Genomic DNA, 19,074 nt, shown 5'->3' with positions numbered 1-19,074 from the left:
GAGGAGGAGTGAATCATCTTCCGTTCGATGATTCATTCCCTAAGCGGCCGTAAGGGCTGGTGCTGAGCCAATCTGAAGTCAGGAGCCAGGTACTTCTTCCAGTCCCACACATGGATGCAGGGTCCCAAGGCTTTGGGCTGTCCTCGATTGCTTTCCCAGGCCACAAGCAGGGAGATGGATGGGACCAGGATTAGAACCAGCACCCATATGGGATCCTGGTGCATTCAAGGTGAGGACTTTAGCTGCTAGGCCACTGCGCTGGGCCCCTAGGGCTTCACTTTTAATGCAGTTCCCTGCTCATGCTCCTGGAAGTAGTGAGGATGACCGAAGTATTTGGGTCCCTGACACCCATATGGGGGATCCAGATGAAATTCTAGGTTCCTGGCTTCTACTTGGCCCAGCTTTGGGCATTGGATTCATTTGGGGAGTGAACTAGTGGTTGGAAGATCTTGCTGTCTCTCCGCCTTCCTTTGTAATGCCATCTTTCAAATAAGTCTTCTAGAAAAAGAGAATACTGTCCCCCTGGAATGTGCAACCCAGGTTGGGAAGATGATATTTGTGTATAAGCAAGGCTTCTGAGTTGAGGCCCAGGATTAACTGCCTCAGGTAGAGAAACATAATTTGTGAGGGTAAAAATCCTTGTAATTCATGTTCAGAAAACTGTAAGTAGTTCATTTACTAAATTTACTAAAAAATGAGGGGATGGTTTGGAAGATTGTGCCCAGAGATGACTTTTCCTCCTCTTCAGGCATTTTCAGCCTTAGTTTGTGCAGCCCTGAGCCAGAGTACTCCTCTTGAGGGCCCAGTCTTGATGTGCAGACCCTCGGCTGCCCTGTCTGGTTAGCACATACACTGCTTAGGGTGGTTTTTTATGAGACACCATCAGAGGCAAGCAAACTTCATCTCTGGTTATTTATTCTTACCAGAGTAAGTGGAATCTTGGGGAAAAAAAGGAAACATTATGGATTTGTAATATTTTGTCCTCAGTTAAACCTGGAGTTACTGGTTTTACAATATTGCACACGGACCCCAGTATATCTCCCAGATGGGTGGTAAAGAGGCAGGTCCAAAGTTGGGGAAACTCTGGAGTAAAATAAATAAGGAACTCGAAACCCCCTTGCCCTTGGTTTGTAGCAGTGAATGGCAGCAGAGACTGGCTTCTGGGCACAAGCGCTCAGTGGTCAGTGAGTTGTGTGTGTTTAGGGGTGGTGAGGAAGCTGGAGGAAGGGATTATTTTCCCTCAATATGTCTTAAAACAAATGAATACAACAATCTTGGGTATTCCTGGATATTAAATGTCTTTTATAGAGATTGTCATTATACATCTAATTGTATTAGTTATCTATTGCTGTATAACAACTTGCCCCCAAATTTAGAGGTTAAGGCAGGAAGCATTTATAATACCAGTTGTGGCAGATGTGAATCTGGGTGAGGGTTGACTAGGTCCTCTGACTTAGTTTCTCACAATGCAACAGTCAGAGGAGGACGGCCATTTGGGGGAGTTATTAGTACAATGCTTGAGACACTCATGTCTGAGAATGCCTTGGTCCAAGAGCTGATCCCACTCCTAATTCCTGCTTACCGCTAGGGCGATCTCTGGGGAGCAACAGTGATGGCTCACCTAGTTGACCCATCTATTTGGGGAGACCTGGATTGCATTCCCAGCTCCAGGCTTCGATCATGGCCCACTCCTGGCTGCTGTATGCATTTGGGGAGGGATCCAGTGGATGGCAGCCCCCTCGGTTTCCCACACTTGCCTTTTTATCTGTGTGTCTCTGCTTCTTAAGAAAGGTGTCTGCCTAGGCCTCTCGTCACTGAAGGCTCCAGCTGGGGAGGGTCCAGGGCAGAGTCCTTGTGTGGTTGAGGCGCATGACCCCTCCTGGCTGGAGGCATCACTGTCTCACCAAGGGCTGTTCTCTTTACAGGTACCTGCTCGCCCTGGAGAAGGCTGTAAGAGGGAATGAGAGAGGTCCACCAAGATGGAAGCCAGATTCTCTTTGTAAGGTAACTTTGGGAGTGCCATCCCTCTTCTTTTCCTGTACTCTGTCCATTAGAATTTGGTCACTGAGCCCAGCCCACATGAAGTGGAGAGGACAATAAAGACACGGATGTTAGGAGGTGAGAATCAAACGGGGCTGTGCTGGAATCTCCCTACCACAGGGAAATGATTAATTCCTAAGCAAATACTTGTTAAGGACACACATGAAAAGCTTTGCTCTGTGGACTGGGCTCCAGAAGGGCCTATAGTACAAAGCAACAAGTAATGTACTTTGTTCCTCAGAATGTGATTTGTAACCTAAGAGGAAAAGAGTATATCTTAAACTTGTCCTGTGGGAACATGTTAGTTTACATTGTGCGCTCAGAGAATGACGGATGCTGGAGAACTCTATGAAACCGTCCTCAGTCTCACACAAAGGCACAGTTCCCTTTGTCACAGTAGCTAATGAGTAACATGTGTTATGACTGTTGGACACCCTTTTGGAAGCAAATGGGAACAAACTAAACAGCTCAATTTTTTTCTAGAATATTTCAGGGTCTTGTCAAAGTCATGCTTTAATAATACTCTTCTCCCCTCTCTCATATGCAAATGACTGTGAGCAGGGAGGAAAAGTAGGGAAATGGGTCTTTTAATTCTTGCCATGTAATCATGTAACTGGTTTGTTTCTAGAACTTTTTGAGGCAATTTTCTGTGGAACTCCTGTGCATTCTTCCTGTCTGTAGCTGGAAAGAACACAGCAATTCAAATTATTGGTCTTTAGTCTTATTCTTTAGAGCTCTGTCAGGGGTGGCTTCTTGTTTTATCAGTGAGGAAATATGGATCCTAAAAAGTTCGCTCACTTTCTGAAGTCCCCCAGCCCTGAGAAGTAGAGCAGGGGCTCTCTGGCCCCCAAACCCCATCTCCCTTTGGGACAGGCCATGCTCCTACCTACTGTGCAAGCACAAACCACTCCAGCTGACTTCTAGTCCTTCAGATGAGGCCTGATGGTGAAATTGGGTTGAGGGTTATGTGGGCATCACATCTAAGAATCTCAATCTGATTGGGAGCTACTCTTCTTACCTGCCTATACCTGATGGAATCAGATCATGTAAAGAAAACTGAAGGGTTTTATTTTTCCCCTCCAGTTTCTGTTGCCACTATGGGAAGCAGATAGCATTAGGAAAATTAGGTTACTTGAAAGTGTGTTTCAAAATAAAGCTAGTTTACATCTAGCAGAGATGGAAATTCACAGAAGCTTTTTGACATGCAATACTTTGCTAAAGAAGTTTCTGGTAACTTTTATGTAACAAAATGCCCCTCTAGGGGGAAACATTGAAATGTTTTAATTGGAGGTTCAAGGAAGGCTTTATGAAATTTAGATTTAGTTTGCTTTCATATGAGTTTAAGACAATATGTTTCTTATCTTGGTTCTTGAACTTTTTATGTACTTTCTAAGAGATAGCTTCCAGACATGGAAAGGAAATGGAACAGTATCACTTCCTAACCCTGCCTTTATCCTGTCTGCACTCTTTTTCTTCCCCTTAATTTTAAGAATTTATAGTGCTATTCTGGACTTTCATAAACTGTAATATTCCTGCAGGAAGTGATAACAGACATGTTAGATATTGTGATTTTTTTTAATAAAAGTGATATGCCATATCTCCCTAACAGATATATCAACCAAAAAATTAAAATATAGTTAAGTATTACAGATGATGTTGATACATGTGTCATTACTTTATGAAAATGCTATCTTTTTAGAAGAATTGTGGTGGGTTCAATTTTTGCTGTGACAGAGTGATCTCTGGTGAAACTGTCAAGTGAAACTGGAAAATTGAAATTAAATTGACTTATGGCTGTAGTTGTGCTGACTTACAAAACAGCTAAACACTTTGTGAGCTCAGTAAGACCCAGGAAGATACTGCAACAGAGCTCACGGAGGCCGGGAGGAGTGGAGGCGCTCCAGGTTCCGCTTTGCAAGCGCCCATTGCTTGCTTCACTGTGCCGTCCATTATGCGTGTTCCTCCTGGCCCGAACACCCCGTGAGGTTGTTCTTCATTGTAGACCCGGGCTCCAGCACAGCGGAGCGAAAGAGGCAGAGCTCTTACCTGTTTATTGACCAGATGACTAATGCAGGACAATCGGAAAGGGGACACGTGTCGCATGCAGGCTGTTTATTCACTGATGACAGTCTGCATACAGTGCTTGGGTTTGTGGTGTGTTTTGTAGATTTCAGTGGTTCATGCCTTTGTAATTTTTTTCTTCTTTCTTCTTCTCTTTTAAGTTTGCCTTTTAATACTGTCAAAACAAAATGATCCAACAGTTGCCTTCACTTTTGTTGTTTTTCATGTTACTTGAAAATCTCCCTTCTTTTTAAAATATATCTTAAACACATAAGGGAGGCAGGAATCTGTAGGAAAGCCCAAGTCTGGCAATCCTGTTGTAATACAAGAATTTACTCTGTCTTGTCTAGCAGTGGAACTAACTTCAGTTTACCAAAAGATTTTTTTTTTGCATGCTAAGTATCTTCTCTGACGTCATTCTGATTGTCAATATTTTCTTAGTTTAAGAACCAAATCAAAAGAAACACTTTTCCTTTCAAGAATGAATATTAATAGGACTCATCTCTTTCACTGTCTTGTAAAAGAAGATTCCTAACCCTATGTGGGACTTTTAAGATATTCTAAATGTAAGAAGCTTAAATGTATTTAAAGGGAGTAATTAAAATTTTTATATATACTGCCTGGGAAGAAATGAAACTACTGCATATGTGACTTTCATTAATGACTTTACCATTGAGAAATGAGCCAAAATTCTTATAGGGAAAGTTTAATGACTAATTAATTGATCCTTAAATTGTTTGTTAATGAGTATTACATACCCTTGAAACATATCTTTTTGGTGTTTTCTGAATTGCTGTCTTTGGGGAAAAGGCAAGCTGTTACTGATCATCCATCAAACCTTGGCAAGTCTTGGAAAGGCGGTGGCTTCTGCTCTCGGGCTGCATCTGCTGGACTAGATGTCTCCATTCCCTCATTTTGTGAGAAGTGAAGAAAATTGTAATTAGATGTCAAGTGAAACTTTTAATTTATGTAAGAATTCATAATGGGGTCATCTTGGATACAGTCTAAGAAAAGAAACCAGCCTAATGTGATGTGTACATGTAAAAATATTGGGTAAAAGCTTAAAGGGCAGCCCTGAGCTATGGTGGGGACTGTGTGCTTATTTACAAAATGTTTCATAATGTTTTGGTTCATTAAAGAAACCCACCACAGAGTAAGTTCTAAAATTTAGTCAAATATGATTCACCCTTTTGTGATATTTCTGCTACTGTTTCCCTTAAGAGGACATTGAAGTACAATTAAATGCAGTTTACGTATTGCATGCCATTTTGGTACTTCTTTAGTTTAGCAAAAGTGACTCAAATTCCACATGTGTCAAAGAAATAGGACAATTCTTGAATTGTCGTGCCTGGTCTGGACCTTCTCCAGTTCCCCAGACTTGACTTCTCAGCTGCACACTCGATACGTCCGCTCAGTGTGTGGTAGACATCTCCAATGTCACAGGTCCAGGACTGAAGGCCTGGGCTTTGCTGCACACCCCGTATCATTACCTGCCCCTTTGGCTGCAGAAATGACATCTTCATCTTTCCAGTGGTTCAGGCCAGAACGCTTGGAGTGGCCTCTGACTTTTCTCTTTCCCCACGTGCTGCCTTTGGTTCTCAGGTCAGAAGCTAGGTCCACCACTCCGGCTCCAGCACGTGGGTCCTTGACACCCACGTGGTGACAGACCTGGAGTGAGCTCTGTGGCCTGGCTTTGATTTGACCCAACCCGATTTTTTGTAGGCATTTGGAAATTGAGTCAGTGAGTAGAAGATCTGTTTGTCTGTCTCTCTGCCTTGCAGATGAAACGAAAAAAAAATTTTTTTTAAAGATTCAACACAAACTGATTTAACCCATTACAGTAAATTTTTGTAGTTAGTTTTGGGTGTGAAAGTCTGCCATCAGTGAGGGGGATGTGTATGCCTTCCTCAGAAGCTCAGCTACTCCGTGATGTATTAAACATAGCACATGAAATGCTTGCTAGGGCAAATGTGACAGTTCTGAAATAAGTATAATTTAAAAGTCTGTTTGTTTTTGCTGGTACCATTTCTATTTGGCTCACTGAATAGTTTAGAAGCTTTGAAAAAGGAAATTGAATTCTCCAGACCTGGTTTCCTCAGCCATAAAATGAGTCTATTATGCTAGATGATCTCCAAGTTTTCTTTTTGATTTAGAATTCTCCTTTTGCATAAGGAAAGTCAGGTACTTTTCCTTATCATAGTCATGACTCTTCATCTAATTTCACAAAATTGTCACTGAAAGCATAAACTCTCTTGCTTATAGCGTGGCCCCATTCTCATTCAGAACAGCTGTAGACATGTCTTGCTGTAGTTCCGTGTACATGTTTAGCCTTCCCACAGAGCCCTCAGAGTTTAGAGTGAGTGTGACTCGATTTGCTGATTTTCGCTGTACAGTAAGTGCTTAGTTTCCAATTATCTGGAAACCCTTTGTTAGAATTGAGAGTACATTATGCCTGAATATAATGATCAGACAATGAGAGCTATCTGAATATTTTTAGTATACAATAAAAGTAGTTTGGGAGGCAGGGCTCGATTCCAGTACAATGTGTTCAACACGTAACACTCTTAGGAAAATAAGTTTTTTGCTTTCCTTCACCAAGTATATTTGTGAGTGATAGCTAACTTAAATTTCCAAATTAGAAAATAATTTTTCCTTCATGAAGTCTAATTAAAGATAATTGAGCTATAACCTGAACAAGCACTGAAGGACTGCTTCTGTGTGTAGAATTGAAGCAAATGATGTTTTATAAGAAGTACCATCATAAAATATACCTACTTATTGTTTTGGGGGTGTGTTCATCTGAGTAAGCAGAAAGATTGGAGGGGAAATAAATTGCTTTTATTCTTCATGGAACTAAAACATCAGCTAAGAAGAATGAGAGCAACTTCTGGTATAATTTTGGTTCTTGGAGTCATATTTTTTTTCAAAATTATGTTTCTCTGGTCTTCATAATATTTTTGAGGTATTACCCAACCATTTTTCACAAAGTTCCTTGGAAAACTAAAAAGTAGCAAGGATGAACTAATCATTCTCCACCAAAGAAAGTCAATGCACCTAGAATTATGGGAACAAATATTGTGAATATGGGAGTACGTGAAATACCAATCATTTCACATCTGAGTTTGTGTTTAGCCATGTGACTGATGTTCTTCATGCCTTGTCCATCCATCCATCCATCCATCCATCCATCCATCCATCCTTTCATTTATCAGTTGGATATCATTCCAACTGAAACTTTGTTGAACCTTTGGTGATGTGATTATTTTTGGTACTGGAAATTTATCAGAAACAATGCACTGAAATGCTCAAGGGTAAATCTGCTCGAGGTCTTTTCCATTTTATGGTGAGGATATTTTGTGGAAGTGTGAGCCTAACTGAAATCCTCTGTCACTGCCATCAGTGTTTGCAGACAGGCAGGTCAGCATCAGCTGTGCTGCAGCAACTCAGCGTTCATAAGCTTTTTTACCTTTATGACCAGGGTGGTTTTTAAGACGGTTAAAACCCCAGGAGAAGTAGTCTGAGAAACAGTTTGCATTAACAATTCCTGGGATTTTATCTCTGCTTCTCTTTTTGCTAGAATTTAGTTGAATTTAATCTAAAATTCATTTTTTTAAAAAAAATAAACATTACTTTCTTTCAATACACACAAATATAATCTTAACATTACAGAGTTTCTCCTTTCTGAAAAGCCATTCCCTTCCATAGTCTTCTCTCCTTCCCCTAGCCCAGGCTGGGGGTCCTCCCAGAACCTTGATTGGTCTGGTTTGGCTTTGGCAAGCTGCCTTGCCCCAGGTAGTTCACTTTCCCCAGTGCTGGATGTCCCCTTCCTATGCCCTGTCTTCTGGTTCCTGCTATGAAGGACAGATCTTCTAGAACAGTGACAATAGCCCTTTTAAAAGGATTTAGTTCCTCCATCTCTAAAAACAGTTTTTATAAATTGCTTTTCATTTTATTTCCATCACATAAAGAAAGAGAAATATGAGAAAGGGAAAGAGAGAGCGAGAGAACAATGTAGGGAGGAGGAGGAGAAGGAGAGAGAGAGAAGCAGAGAGTATGAATAAGTGAGAGAGCTGGAGCTGAGCCAGGCTGAAGTAAGGAGTGGAAAACTCAATCTGCGTGTCCCAAATGGGTGGCCGGAAGCCAAGTACTTGAGCCATCATTGCTGTTTTTCATGCTGTACATTAGCAGGAAGCTATAGTTGCAAGCAGGACTGGGACTTGAACCCAAATGGTGTCTTAACCATGGAGCCAAATGCCCACCCACCCCAGCTACTTCCATCTGAGTTGTACCATAGGCACTTGAGAAAAGCTCAGTTCTTAAATGTCTCCAATAAGGTTTGGTTGTTAAAAAAAAAATCCAAGCAAAACATGTAGTTAAGGAAACTAAAAATAACAAGGGAAATCAGAAACTCACTTGGAAGGAAGGAAAAGAAAAAACACAGAAGTGAAGAGAAAAATAAGGAGAAAAGCAGGAAGGCAGAGAGGAAGGTGACGTGGCTGTTGGTAGTGGTTTGTGAAACCAGCTGCAGTGCTGGGCATCCCTCTGCTTCCGCATCACGGAAAAAGGTTTTCCAAATGATACCAGTTTGTTTCCAAGTGGGAAGAGACCACGTTAACACTCATTCCTACAGAACCATGGTATTGCAGGTTGTACCACCTCACTGCCTTTTTTTTTTTTTTTTTTGTCTGCCAGCTTGGAAGGGTGAGGAGTGCCTTAAATGATTAACTTTAAAAATATCCTCTTTATTTCTCTGGTCCGAGCCTGGCTCCACCTCTGGACCCCTACTCTCCCTCTCAATGACCATCGGGATCGCTCCGAAAACCCCTCATAGCAAACAATCATACAAACTAAAAAAACCTAAAATAAATAGACAAACAACAAAAAGTAGAGCTTGGAATCTGACAGGAAACAGCTGGCATGGATTGGCTCATGCCTCGCTGGGTGGGACACAAAGATTAGTCACTCCTCACCATGGTGTTGAGGGTTTTCCTGCACACCCCACCCCAAAAAAATGTTCTGCACCTTAATTGTCGACAAATGTCTTGTTAGAGTTACAAGCCAGTCTAGATTATCCTAAAATCTGCCAAGATCAGCAAAATTATACTTCAACACAACAAATGGCTAAATACTAAAATGAAATAGACACGAGACAGCTGAATGGTACCTTATAGCCATTTTAAGGTATATAGCAGCCGGTCCTGTATATAAACTAAAATTGAAATGTCAATGAGCTAATCAGAGGTTGTGGTTAAGAACTTGCTTTTTTTTTTTTTAACATACTGGTTACTCAAAACCATGTCAATTCCATAATGTTGCAAATTGCTGTTGATGTTATATTGGGACTCTTAATTGACTGGGATGATATTCTACCAGCTCTAACTTTGGACCAGAAATGGTCTCCCCAAGAAACTGTTCAACCCATCTGGACAATAAGTAGCTGGACTCTATGCTTGGTATATGTTTGCAAGGAAAGAATCTTGATTGAATTTGAACTGTAATACTGCATCAAGGTGGAGGAATCCACCGGGGGGAGGGGAGTGGGGAGGGGTGGGGGAATTCCCAGAGCCTATGAAACTGTCACATAATGCAAAATAATTAATAAAAAAAATAAAAAATATATCCTCTTTAGTATTTTGTGGTCATGGCCACAAATAAAATTTATGGTCATAGATCACCTCAAACCTTGTTTTAGTGTCTTCCTTAAATCTCTCCCTACGATACCTTATACCTGAATGAAAACTGACATTTACCAGATGCGCAGCAACTGGAAAGAGAAAGAGAAGGCAAAACAAGTCAGCTTTTGTGTTTTTGCCACCCTGGTAAATCAAGCGAGAAATTCTTGGTAGTAGTGCCTGCTACCAACTTCTGGGGCTTGTTTTAGTTCTGTCTCAGAGGAATATACAGTCCTAAATGTATGTGTTTCATTTTAGTCATTCCAAGGAGGTAACATGAAGTTTATTTCTCTTTAAATCCCTGTATAATCTCTGAGTGCTTTGCATAAAGTAGCTGACGTTTTTTTAAAGCACATCTAAAATGCCTTGTTAAAGACTGAGGCATAGTAAATGTTGAGAATGCAGACAAAGGGATTTGAACTTTTACTTGGGTTCTCTCCTACCTGATTTTTTAATGGATTAACTTTGTAATCTGTGTCTCAAAATGTCTGTTTGTGAGACCTAAATGTTGTGTGAATCTGTGCTCTGATAAGGTATCATGTGTTGTGTTTCTCAGGTAAGCACTGTAGTTCTATTATCAAACTATGGAGGAAAGGATTATTCTCTCAGTTTCTTTTTTAGAGCTGAGATAGAATACTGACTTTGAAGGTTCAAGATCAACCATTTGAATATGAAAAAGCTGTGTTTAGCATTGTTCTCATACACATTAGGCATCTGGTGTTTGATGGATGAAAGCCAATTGGCATCATGAAAAACATAAAATCAAAAGAATATCTGAGATACAATTTTCTTGCAAGTGCTTAGATGTCCATCTTGAAAAACATCAAGAAAAGCCAGATGGTTTCTTCTGTCTTTCAGAAATTCACACTGATATGTGATTGAAATGATCATTACCTATATGCACAGGGATGAGCAGCACTCTACACCAACAGAGAGGATTCATCGTTACTTTTTGTTATGCTGTCTGACATGAGTGAGTGCAAACATACAGAAGCCAATCAAGACTCTAATTACAGGATGACTTACTTGTGGTTCTGTTCCTAATCACTTATGAATTTCACTATTCCCAATATTAATGCTTTGTTAATAAATTAATCTTAATTTGTCTAACAAATATATTTAGTGACTAACAACTATGTAACACATTTAATGGTAGAGTTTGGGAATACAATGTTAATCAAAGGTAAGCAGGATTCAATTGTTTTATTCACATAGCATAACATCTTCTTCTTTTATGGTAATGAGAACTGGATTCCTGCCGCCTGCACGGGCGACCCGGATTCCTGGCTTTAGGCTCCTGCATAATTGTGGATATTTGCTGGTAGAGTGGAAGAAGGGTGGAGAGGCAGGTGAACCAATGAGTGGGAAATTTCTGTCCCTCTGCCTCTCAAATACTAATTTTTTTTAATTTTGTCCTTAAATTGATCAAACCAGTAATTCTAACTATAAAAATAAATGGATTAATCACTAGTGTGGACAGCGGTGATTAAGAATGGCTTGTCCAAATTAGTTACATTTGTAATAACAGTAAAATGTTTTAGTGTAGAAATTCATGGTAAATATGAGATGTCAACTTTTTTTTTTTACAGTCTTTCTACACTGGAGTAAAGGGCATGGGATTGGTAAATTAATCAGTGGTAAGAGTAACATTGATAGACTAAAGACTTCCCCTTAACACACATCTCCTTATTGCCTCTTTCATCTAATGGCAATAATGCCAAGAAATGGAACGGTTGCCGTCACACCTTGAGTCAAGAGCTATTCGGGGCTTGATTGGCTGGCGACTAGGCCCAGTTTTCACCTCCGTGTCAGGCACTCATCCACTGAAGTGGTGACATAATGACGACAATGCTATGATTAATCTAAAAATTGTGTTGGCAGTTTTGTTTTTGAAAAAGAAAAAGAGGAATAACAGGCTGGAGAGGGCCTGAAAGGGCAGTTATCGCACTCATGTGGGAAACCTTGAGGATTTTCAGAAAAGGATGCTTTTGTTCACCTGTAGAAAGTATTTCATAATATAGTGCTATCAAGAAACATGCTGGTTCTTGATTCATTCACTTTTTTTTTAATTGTGCAATTATATTTATGGGACCTGGTGTACGTTAGGCAATAAGATAGATGTGATTTTCAACTTCTAAGAATTTATAACCCTATACAGATTATGAAAGAAGGCAGGGAGATATGAAAGCATGATAAATGAAGGTGTGTATTATCATCAGATAAGTGGAGCGGCCACAGGACGACTTTCTTGGTCTTACAAGGTCAGAGAAAGTTTCTTAGAAGTGAGTTTTAAGTTGACTCTAACGCAAAAACAGGAGTTACTGAATGAAGCTGGGCTTTGCATGGGGCCAGAAAAAGGGCCAGTGGGAAGACTATATTATAGGAAAAACATGCCTGCATGTAGGTTGAGATGAAAGTGTTGGACTGCATTCCAGGATCTTGATTACCTTGGGTGGACTTGTTTAATGCGGTGTCTATGGGGTCTGTTGTCCTGTATGCTTGCTGATTGAGTCTGCCTTGTCCATATCTCGGAGACTTTGTCTCCTGTTACATTCCTTGCATGCTTGTGGTTGGTGGAATTTCACTGAGGTCTCAGCCTGTAGTTGGACACAACTTGAAGGGGGATTGGGGAAAGGGCATGTGGGCAAAACTCCAGTTGTGAGACTGGTGGGGTTAGGTGTCCTGACAGATTAAAAAATCTAGCCTAAGTTCTTAATTCTTCCATTTTCTATGACATTGGACAAGTTAGCACAACTTTACAATCTATTTTCTACATGTCTTTAAAAAGGTAATGGCAGAAAAAAATTATCTTGCTTATAGGTTTGTTGTGAAAGGAGTAAAGCAGTTGCAAGCAACTGCGATCTCTTAGCAAAATCTGAGGGACCAGAACTCTGATACAAACTTTTCATAACACTTAAAAGGCCTCATCCTGACAGGATCTGAAAGGTCCCTTCTAAAGCCTTTATAAGATAAGAATAATCTTCATTATGTGCTACAAACTTCACAAGAAAAATGGATTAGCCCCTTGTCACAGGAAAGATAATTAATGTGCTGGACAGACATATAGGCAATAGGAAAACAATTTCTCCATAATAAGAGAAAATTTACAACAGTCTGTGTACATTAATGATGAAATGTTAAAAATAAGTTCTTGCTGGTTTCATTTTTACAGTATAATTACACAGAGAGAGAGAAAACACACACACACACTGAGAAGAAAAAAAACTCACAAAATACAATCCCAGGATTAAGAGGCATACAGATAGTTTTTGTTGGGTTAATATTTATTTATGTCTCGTTGATTTAGAAAAATGATATCTTTAATTATATTTAAGTCCTCTAAAAGATTTTGCTACATTGTCTTCCAATATTTTCTTGGTCAAAATATTGGCCAAATAATGTTGTGAAATTGTTTTGGAGGTGTTTTCTAAGGTATTTTTTTAATTAAATAAAGCAAACATTTATTAAATTGTGATAAAAACATTCCATCAAATTACAAAACCTGAGTAAGAAAAACAAACGGCACATGCTTAGCAAAAGAAGTCTTAGCTATTGATTCTTTTTTTTTTTAATCTGCTGTTTAATTCTGCTATCTTGCTGCTCATAGTTCTTGCTGGAATTGGTGTTATTTTGGGCCCTGAAGCAAATGATCTTTTGCCCTTTTTCTAATTTCCTCCTTTCCAGACAGTGGAACTTGGCTTTTTATCAAGGAATCAAATGTCCACTTGATGGGCTTGCTGGGACTCTTTCCAACCAAAACACATTTCTTTCTTGCGAATGTGTAATCATTTGCAAGTGAGTACACAGCTGAAAACCTGTTGAAAGGAAATGTTGGAAGAACCAGTTCTTTTTCCATGATGCTAGATGTGTTTTGGACAAAGATAATTAACAATGGTGATCATTTATTTAATCATAATTGCAATTAGAATTTGAAAGAGAAGGAAAAGAGATTGTCCCTTTCTTTGGTAGGGTGTCCTGTGAGGTATAACTTGGTAGGTCATATTGAATTTAGAATGGCTTCCTACATTTTATGTTACAATTGCTTTCTATTCAGTTGAAATATATAGTGGGTGGCTGGGATACAGGGGTGCTGAATGTCTGACCTCCAGGCTGTGTGAGCAGAATCATTTGGTCTGACACTGCTAAGGCAACTCCAGAGGGGACTTGAAATTCATTACATTTATAGCAGGTTAATGTTTAAGTTGATCATTTTGTGTGATCTGTGAATGATGTAATAAATATCCAAATGGCATTTGGTTCTGTAACAGGCACAAAAGTGTCTAGAAAGGAAAAATGATATTGCCTCCTGGTTTGTTAGGGAAGACAGATGCATAAGATCCCAGTAGAACACTGTGGTCACAAAGGGGCCAGGGACCATGGTGGGCAGGGAAGGTACTCTGGTTTCTGCCTTGGGGCTGCTGTGGGATGGGATTTCACAGAGGAGGTTATGTCGGAGTGGGGCCTTAAGGAAGGAGCCAGGATTGAGCCGGCAGAGAGGCAGGCAAAGGCGAACGCTGACATCAGAAGTACCTGTTGGAACAAACATGATCATGCCATTCATTCTTTCACCATGAAGCTGCCAATGAACTCATTCATTTTCCTACAGGAAAAAAAAGCACCAAATACTTAGAACTCATGATTTTACTCGTTCATCAATTTCTATAAAAACTGAATTTTTCTAGTGTCCTTGGAGGTAAATTTTTGTGTGAATAGAAGATTATTTGTGATTGTTTTAGATTTCAAATTTAATATTTGATTTATTCCATAAAGAACTTAATGTTTTCCTCACTCTTATAACCAACTCAGAAATCCTATTATTCTATTGGACACATAGCATATTTTGGCAATCACTTTCAGGTAGTTTTTAAACTCTAAGTAATTAAAAGTTTTAAAATATGTTAAACTGGAATTGACATAGTGGCTCAAAAGGCCTCTCTTCTACCTGAGAGCCAGTACTCTAGCTTTAAAAATAGTTGCTAAAAACTTGTTGATCTGAGCCCATCAGAAGCACATAGCTGTTAATACAGTCATGACTTAAAAATGAGATCAAATGGGTCAGCATGGTAACTTAGCAAGCTTGTCCACTGCACTGTGGTTCTAGCATCCCATATGTGTGCTGGTTCTGGTCCTGGTTGCTCCACTTCCCATTTGGCATCCTGCTAATTGGCTGGGGAAACAGCAGATGATGGCTCAAGACCTTCAGCCCCTGCACTCACATGGGAAACCCAGAAAAAAACTTCTAGGTCTTGGCTTTGGATGACCTCAAATCTCGCTGTTGCTGAAGCTTAGGGAGAAATCAGTGGATGGAAGGGGTGTGTGTATGTGTCTGTGTCCTCCTGTAGCTTGGCCTTTCAAATAAAAATGAATAAATCTTTAAAAATACTAAGTATTTTAGATTGGATTTATAAATATAAAATACTTCATTGTCATTAACTAGTTAACAAATCTTTCTACTTAAATAAACCTTAAGAAATGTAATCAATTAAACCTTCAAATAAGATAAGACTAAAGTTCTTGGGCCCAGCACAATGGCATAGCGGTTAAAGTCCTCGCCAGCATCCCAAATGGACACCGGTTCTAATCCCGGCAGCCCTTTTCCCATCCAACTCCCTACTTGTGGCCTGGGAAAGCAGTCAAGGACAGCCCAAAGTCTTGGGACCCTGTATCTGCTTGGTAGACCAGGAGGAGCTCCTGGCTCCAGACTTCGGATCGGCGCAGCACCGTCCATTGTGGTCACTTGGGGAGTGAACCATCAGATGGAAGATCTTCCTCTCTGTCGCTCCTCCTCTCTGTATACCCACCTTTCCAATAAAAATAAATAAATCTTAAAAGAAAAGCTAAAGTTCTGTTAACCACTTCAGAACAGTTTATAAACTGAAGAGAAAAACTTTTATGCTTTTGAAATTAGATTGAAAAATTTTTAAATTTGAATGGTATTCATAGAACTAACCCATTGGATGCTCCAAAATGCCAAATTATATTAATGTGTGAAAAATAAAAATACACATACTATGTAACTCCCAAAAAAGTGTTGGCTGAACAGAGATGTGAAGGGTAGAAATGAAGGTGAAGATACGGGGTGCAGTCATGCATAACCCAAGAAGAGGAACTGGTGGGATGAAAAGGCTGGACAGGAAGGCATGTGGGACAAGGTGCCTGCTAAGGGGTGCCAGGGAGGAAAGCAGGGTGAGACCAGAAAGAGTTGGATGGTTATGGGTGCTTATTCTATTCAAAAGCAACTGAAAGTGCCTGAATACTTCAGATACAGAAAGCAAGATCAAATTTGCTTTTTAGAAAAGGTCACACTTGCTGCAGTTTGGAGAAAGAGTTGAAAGAGTGCCAGAATCAATGGGAGGAATAACATAGAGAAACGAAGATTAAAAAGCCATAGGGCCAGGGTGGTAAGAGTGCCTTTTTTTTTTCCTGAAGTTTAAAATTATTCTAATAGATTCCTTGTGACTTATAGATTCAATTTTAAGAGTGAAGTGAAATTTCCTTCCTCCTTCTATCCATTCCTCATAAAAATACCATATTTTCATGGCTGGGTACAAATTATGAGCCTGGGTGGAATGGTGGCATATCATGCCGATCCTCCACCCGCAGAGATGGTATCCCGTATGGGTACCAGTTCATATCCCAGCTTCAGCACTTCCCATCCAGCTCTCTGCTTGTGGCCTGGGAAAGAAGTTAAGGACAGCCCAAAGCCTTGGGACCCTGCACCTGCGTGGGAGACTCGGAAGAAGCTCCTGGCTTTGGGTCAGCTCACTTCTGGACATTGCAGCCATTTTGGGGGTGAACCAGTAGATGGGAGGATCTCTATTTATTCTCTCTGTAAAATCAGCCTTTCAAATTAGAATATATACATCTTTAAATAAATATATCTTTAAAGAAAAAAGAAAGATGAATGTGCAATTCCATTCCTAGTACTGAATGTAGGCATGAAACAAAAACAGCACCATTTACATTAGCCAAAATATAGAAATAATCCAGATGTCTATAAGCCAATAAATGGATAACAAATATGGTAGCAAAATATTGACCCATGCTGCCACATGGGTGGACCTAAAAACTGCAAAGTAAACAAAGTACAAATCTAGAGAGAAAAAAAGTGTGCCTGGTGAGATTCCAACTGTGTGGTGTGATTCTAGTTGTGACGTGGGTTTCTGGTTGTGTGGTGTGATTCTAGTTGTGACGTGGGTTTCTGGTTGTGTGGTGTGATTCTAGTTGTGACGTGGGTTTCTGGTTGTGTGGTGTGATTCTAGTTGTGACGTGGGTTTCTGGTTGTGTGGTGTGATTCTAGTTGTGACGTGGGTTTCTGGTTGTGTGGTGTGATTCTAGTTGTGACGTGGGTTTCTGGTTGTGTGGTGTGATTCTAGTTGTGACGTGGGTTTCTGGTTGTGTGGTGTGATTCTAGTTGTGACGTGGGTTTCTGGTTGTGTGGTGTGATTCTAGTTGTGACGTGGGTTTCTGGTTGTGTGGTGTGATTCTAGTTGTGTGAAATATCCAGAAGAGGTAAACCCAGCGAGACAGAGCAGATTAGGGGTCTCTGGAGGGTGTGAAAAAAGTAATGGTGAATTACTTGGAGTTTTTCTTTGCGGGATGAAAAGGTTTTGGGAGTAGATAGCGGTGAGGGATTTCCGACATTGTACATTTACCAAATGTTCCTGCATTGTACATACTAAGCTAGTCGATGTTTTCCTGTGTAACTTGAACTGTAATTTTTTTATTGAAGAGAAAGAGGGGCTGGTGTGTGGTGCAAAGGATTAAACCACCACTTGCGACTCCTATGTTTCCTATTTGAGTGCTGATTAGAGTCTCGGTTATTCTGCTTCTGTCTGATCCATCTCCCTGCTGCTGTGCCTAGGAAACAGCAGATGATGCCTTAAGCTCTTCAGAGCTTGCCATCAGTCACGTGAGATATCAGAATAGAGTTCCTATCCCCTGGCTTCCAGCTGGCCCAGTGTTGGATATTGTGGCCATTTGGGGAGTGAACCAACAGATAGGAGCTTCTCTCTCTCTCTCAGTCTGCACTTCAAATCAATCAATCAATCTTTGCAAATTAATATGCAGAAAAGTCGCTAGAAGGATTTTGGGTAAAGACAGAAGCTTAAAGAATGATAGGTTTCCAATAATTCGTGGAGAGAATTAATGTGAAAGCACAGAGACTCGCCAAAGATATGCTTATGTAACCGCTCCTTTAGTGTAATGAGAAGGAAGAAATAGAGATACAGATGGATTTGTGGCTTTGTTACCAAAAAATTGAGACAACTCCATATTGTAAGCACCTATTTTTTAAGATGTATTTTTAGTTTTACTTGAAAGCCAGAGTCATGGAGAGAAAAAGAGGGAGAGAGAGAGAGAGAAAGAGAGAGAGAATAGCTTTCATCTGCAGGATCACTCCGTGAATGACTGCAATTGCCAGAACTAGGTCTGTCTGAGGCCAGGAGCCTAGAGCTTCTGGATCTTTTGCATGGATTCAGGGGTGCACAATCTTGGACCATTCTCTCTTGCTTTTCCAGGCCATTGGCAGGGAGCTGGATCAGATGCAGAACAGTTGGGACTCGAACCGATGCCCATATGGCATGCCAGGACTGCTGAAGAATGATTAGCTTGCCACGCCAGCATGCCAGTTACTTCTCTAAGAAGTAATACATAATCCCACTGTGTGCTGAGAGGAAGGGAGCTGAAGGATGGATTAAAGATCTAAGGAGAATTTTAAAAGCATTCAAAATTGGAGAAGTAGTGAAAATCAGAAACAAGTGTGAAGAGAGCTAGAGCTGATTATGTTCAGAGCTATTGGATATTAGGATTTTAAAGATAACAAAAACAATGCAATCTACAAACAGATATGATGCTTTTTCTCTAAGTTTGTTTATCCTCTCAGGTGCAGAAATGGAGAAAGCGTTGGTTAACTCAGGGTGAGAGCGTTGTTGGACTTACATTATGAAAAGACAGTATAGAAAGAGGGCTAAGAGATGACAGGAGAGCTATTGAAACAATGAGTCATGAAATGAGTTTATCTCAGGAGGAAAATGAAGAAAGGAATTGAATGGCTATTACATGGGAGAGAATTGAGGGATCAATGCACTGCAAGTGCTGATGAGGTTGAATAAAGGCCCAAAAAGATGCTGAAAACAGGAAAGAGAGTAAGAAGATGATGCAGGGAGATGTGATTTTGTTTGTGCAGAATAGCAGTGAGGGGCTGAATGAAGGCCTGAGCTGGAATGGAGAACCTGGAAGGGATCAAGATATTCAAAGATCAGGGTGTTGGATAGGTCAGTATGTGATTCATGCCAGCGCT

General features: G+C 40.2%; 1 long non-coding RNA gene across 1 annotated transcript in view; it reads left to right on the top strand.

The window, feature by feature from the left end:
• The window catches only part of LOC131482787 (uncharacterized), a 251,261-nt gene that overhangs the window by 56,794 nt on the left and 175,393 nt on the right, over positions 1 to 19,074 (top strand). The window contains exon 2 of the long non-coding RNA XR_009247282.1: positions 1,926 to 2,004. This is a non-coding gene — a long non-coding RNA (uncharacterized LOC131482787). The remainder of the gene's footprint in view (positions 1 to 1,925; positions 2,005 to 19,074) is intronic.

This window comes from Ochotona princeps, chromosome 20, assembly GCF_030435755.1.
Source record: "Ochotona princeps isolate mOchPri1 chromosome 20, mOchPri1.hap1, whole genome shotgun sequence".
In the NCBI taxonomy this organism is placed as follows: domain Eukaryota; kingdom Metazoa; phylum Chordata; class Mammalia; order Lagomorpha; family Ochotonidae; genus Ochotona; species Ochotona princeps.
This window is presented reverse-complemented; position numbering and strand designations above follow the sequence as displayed.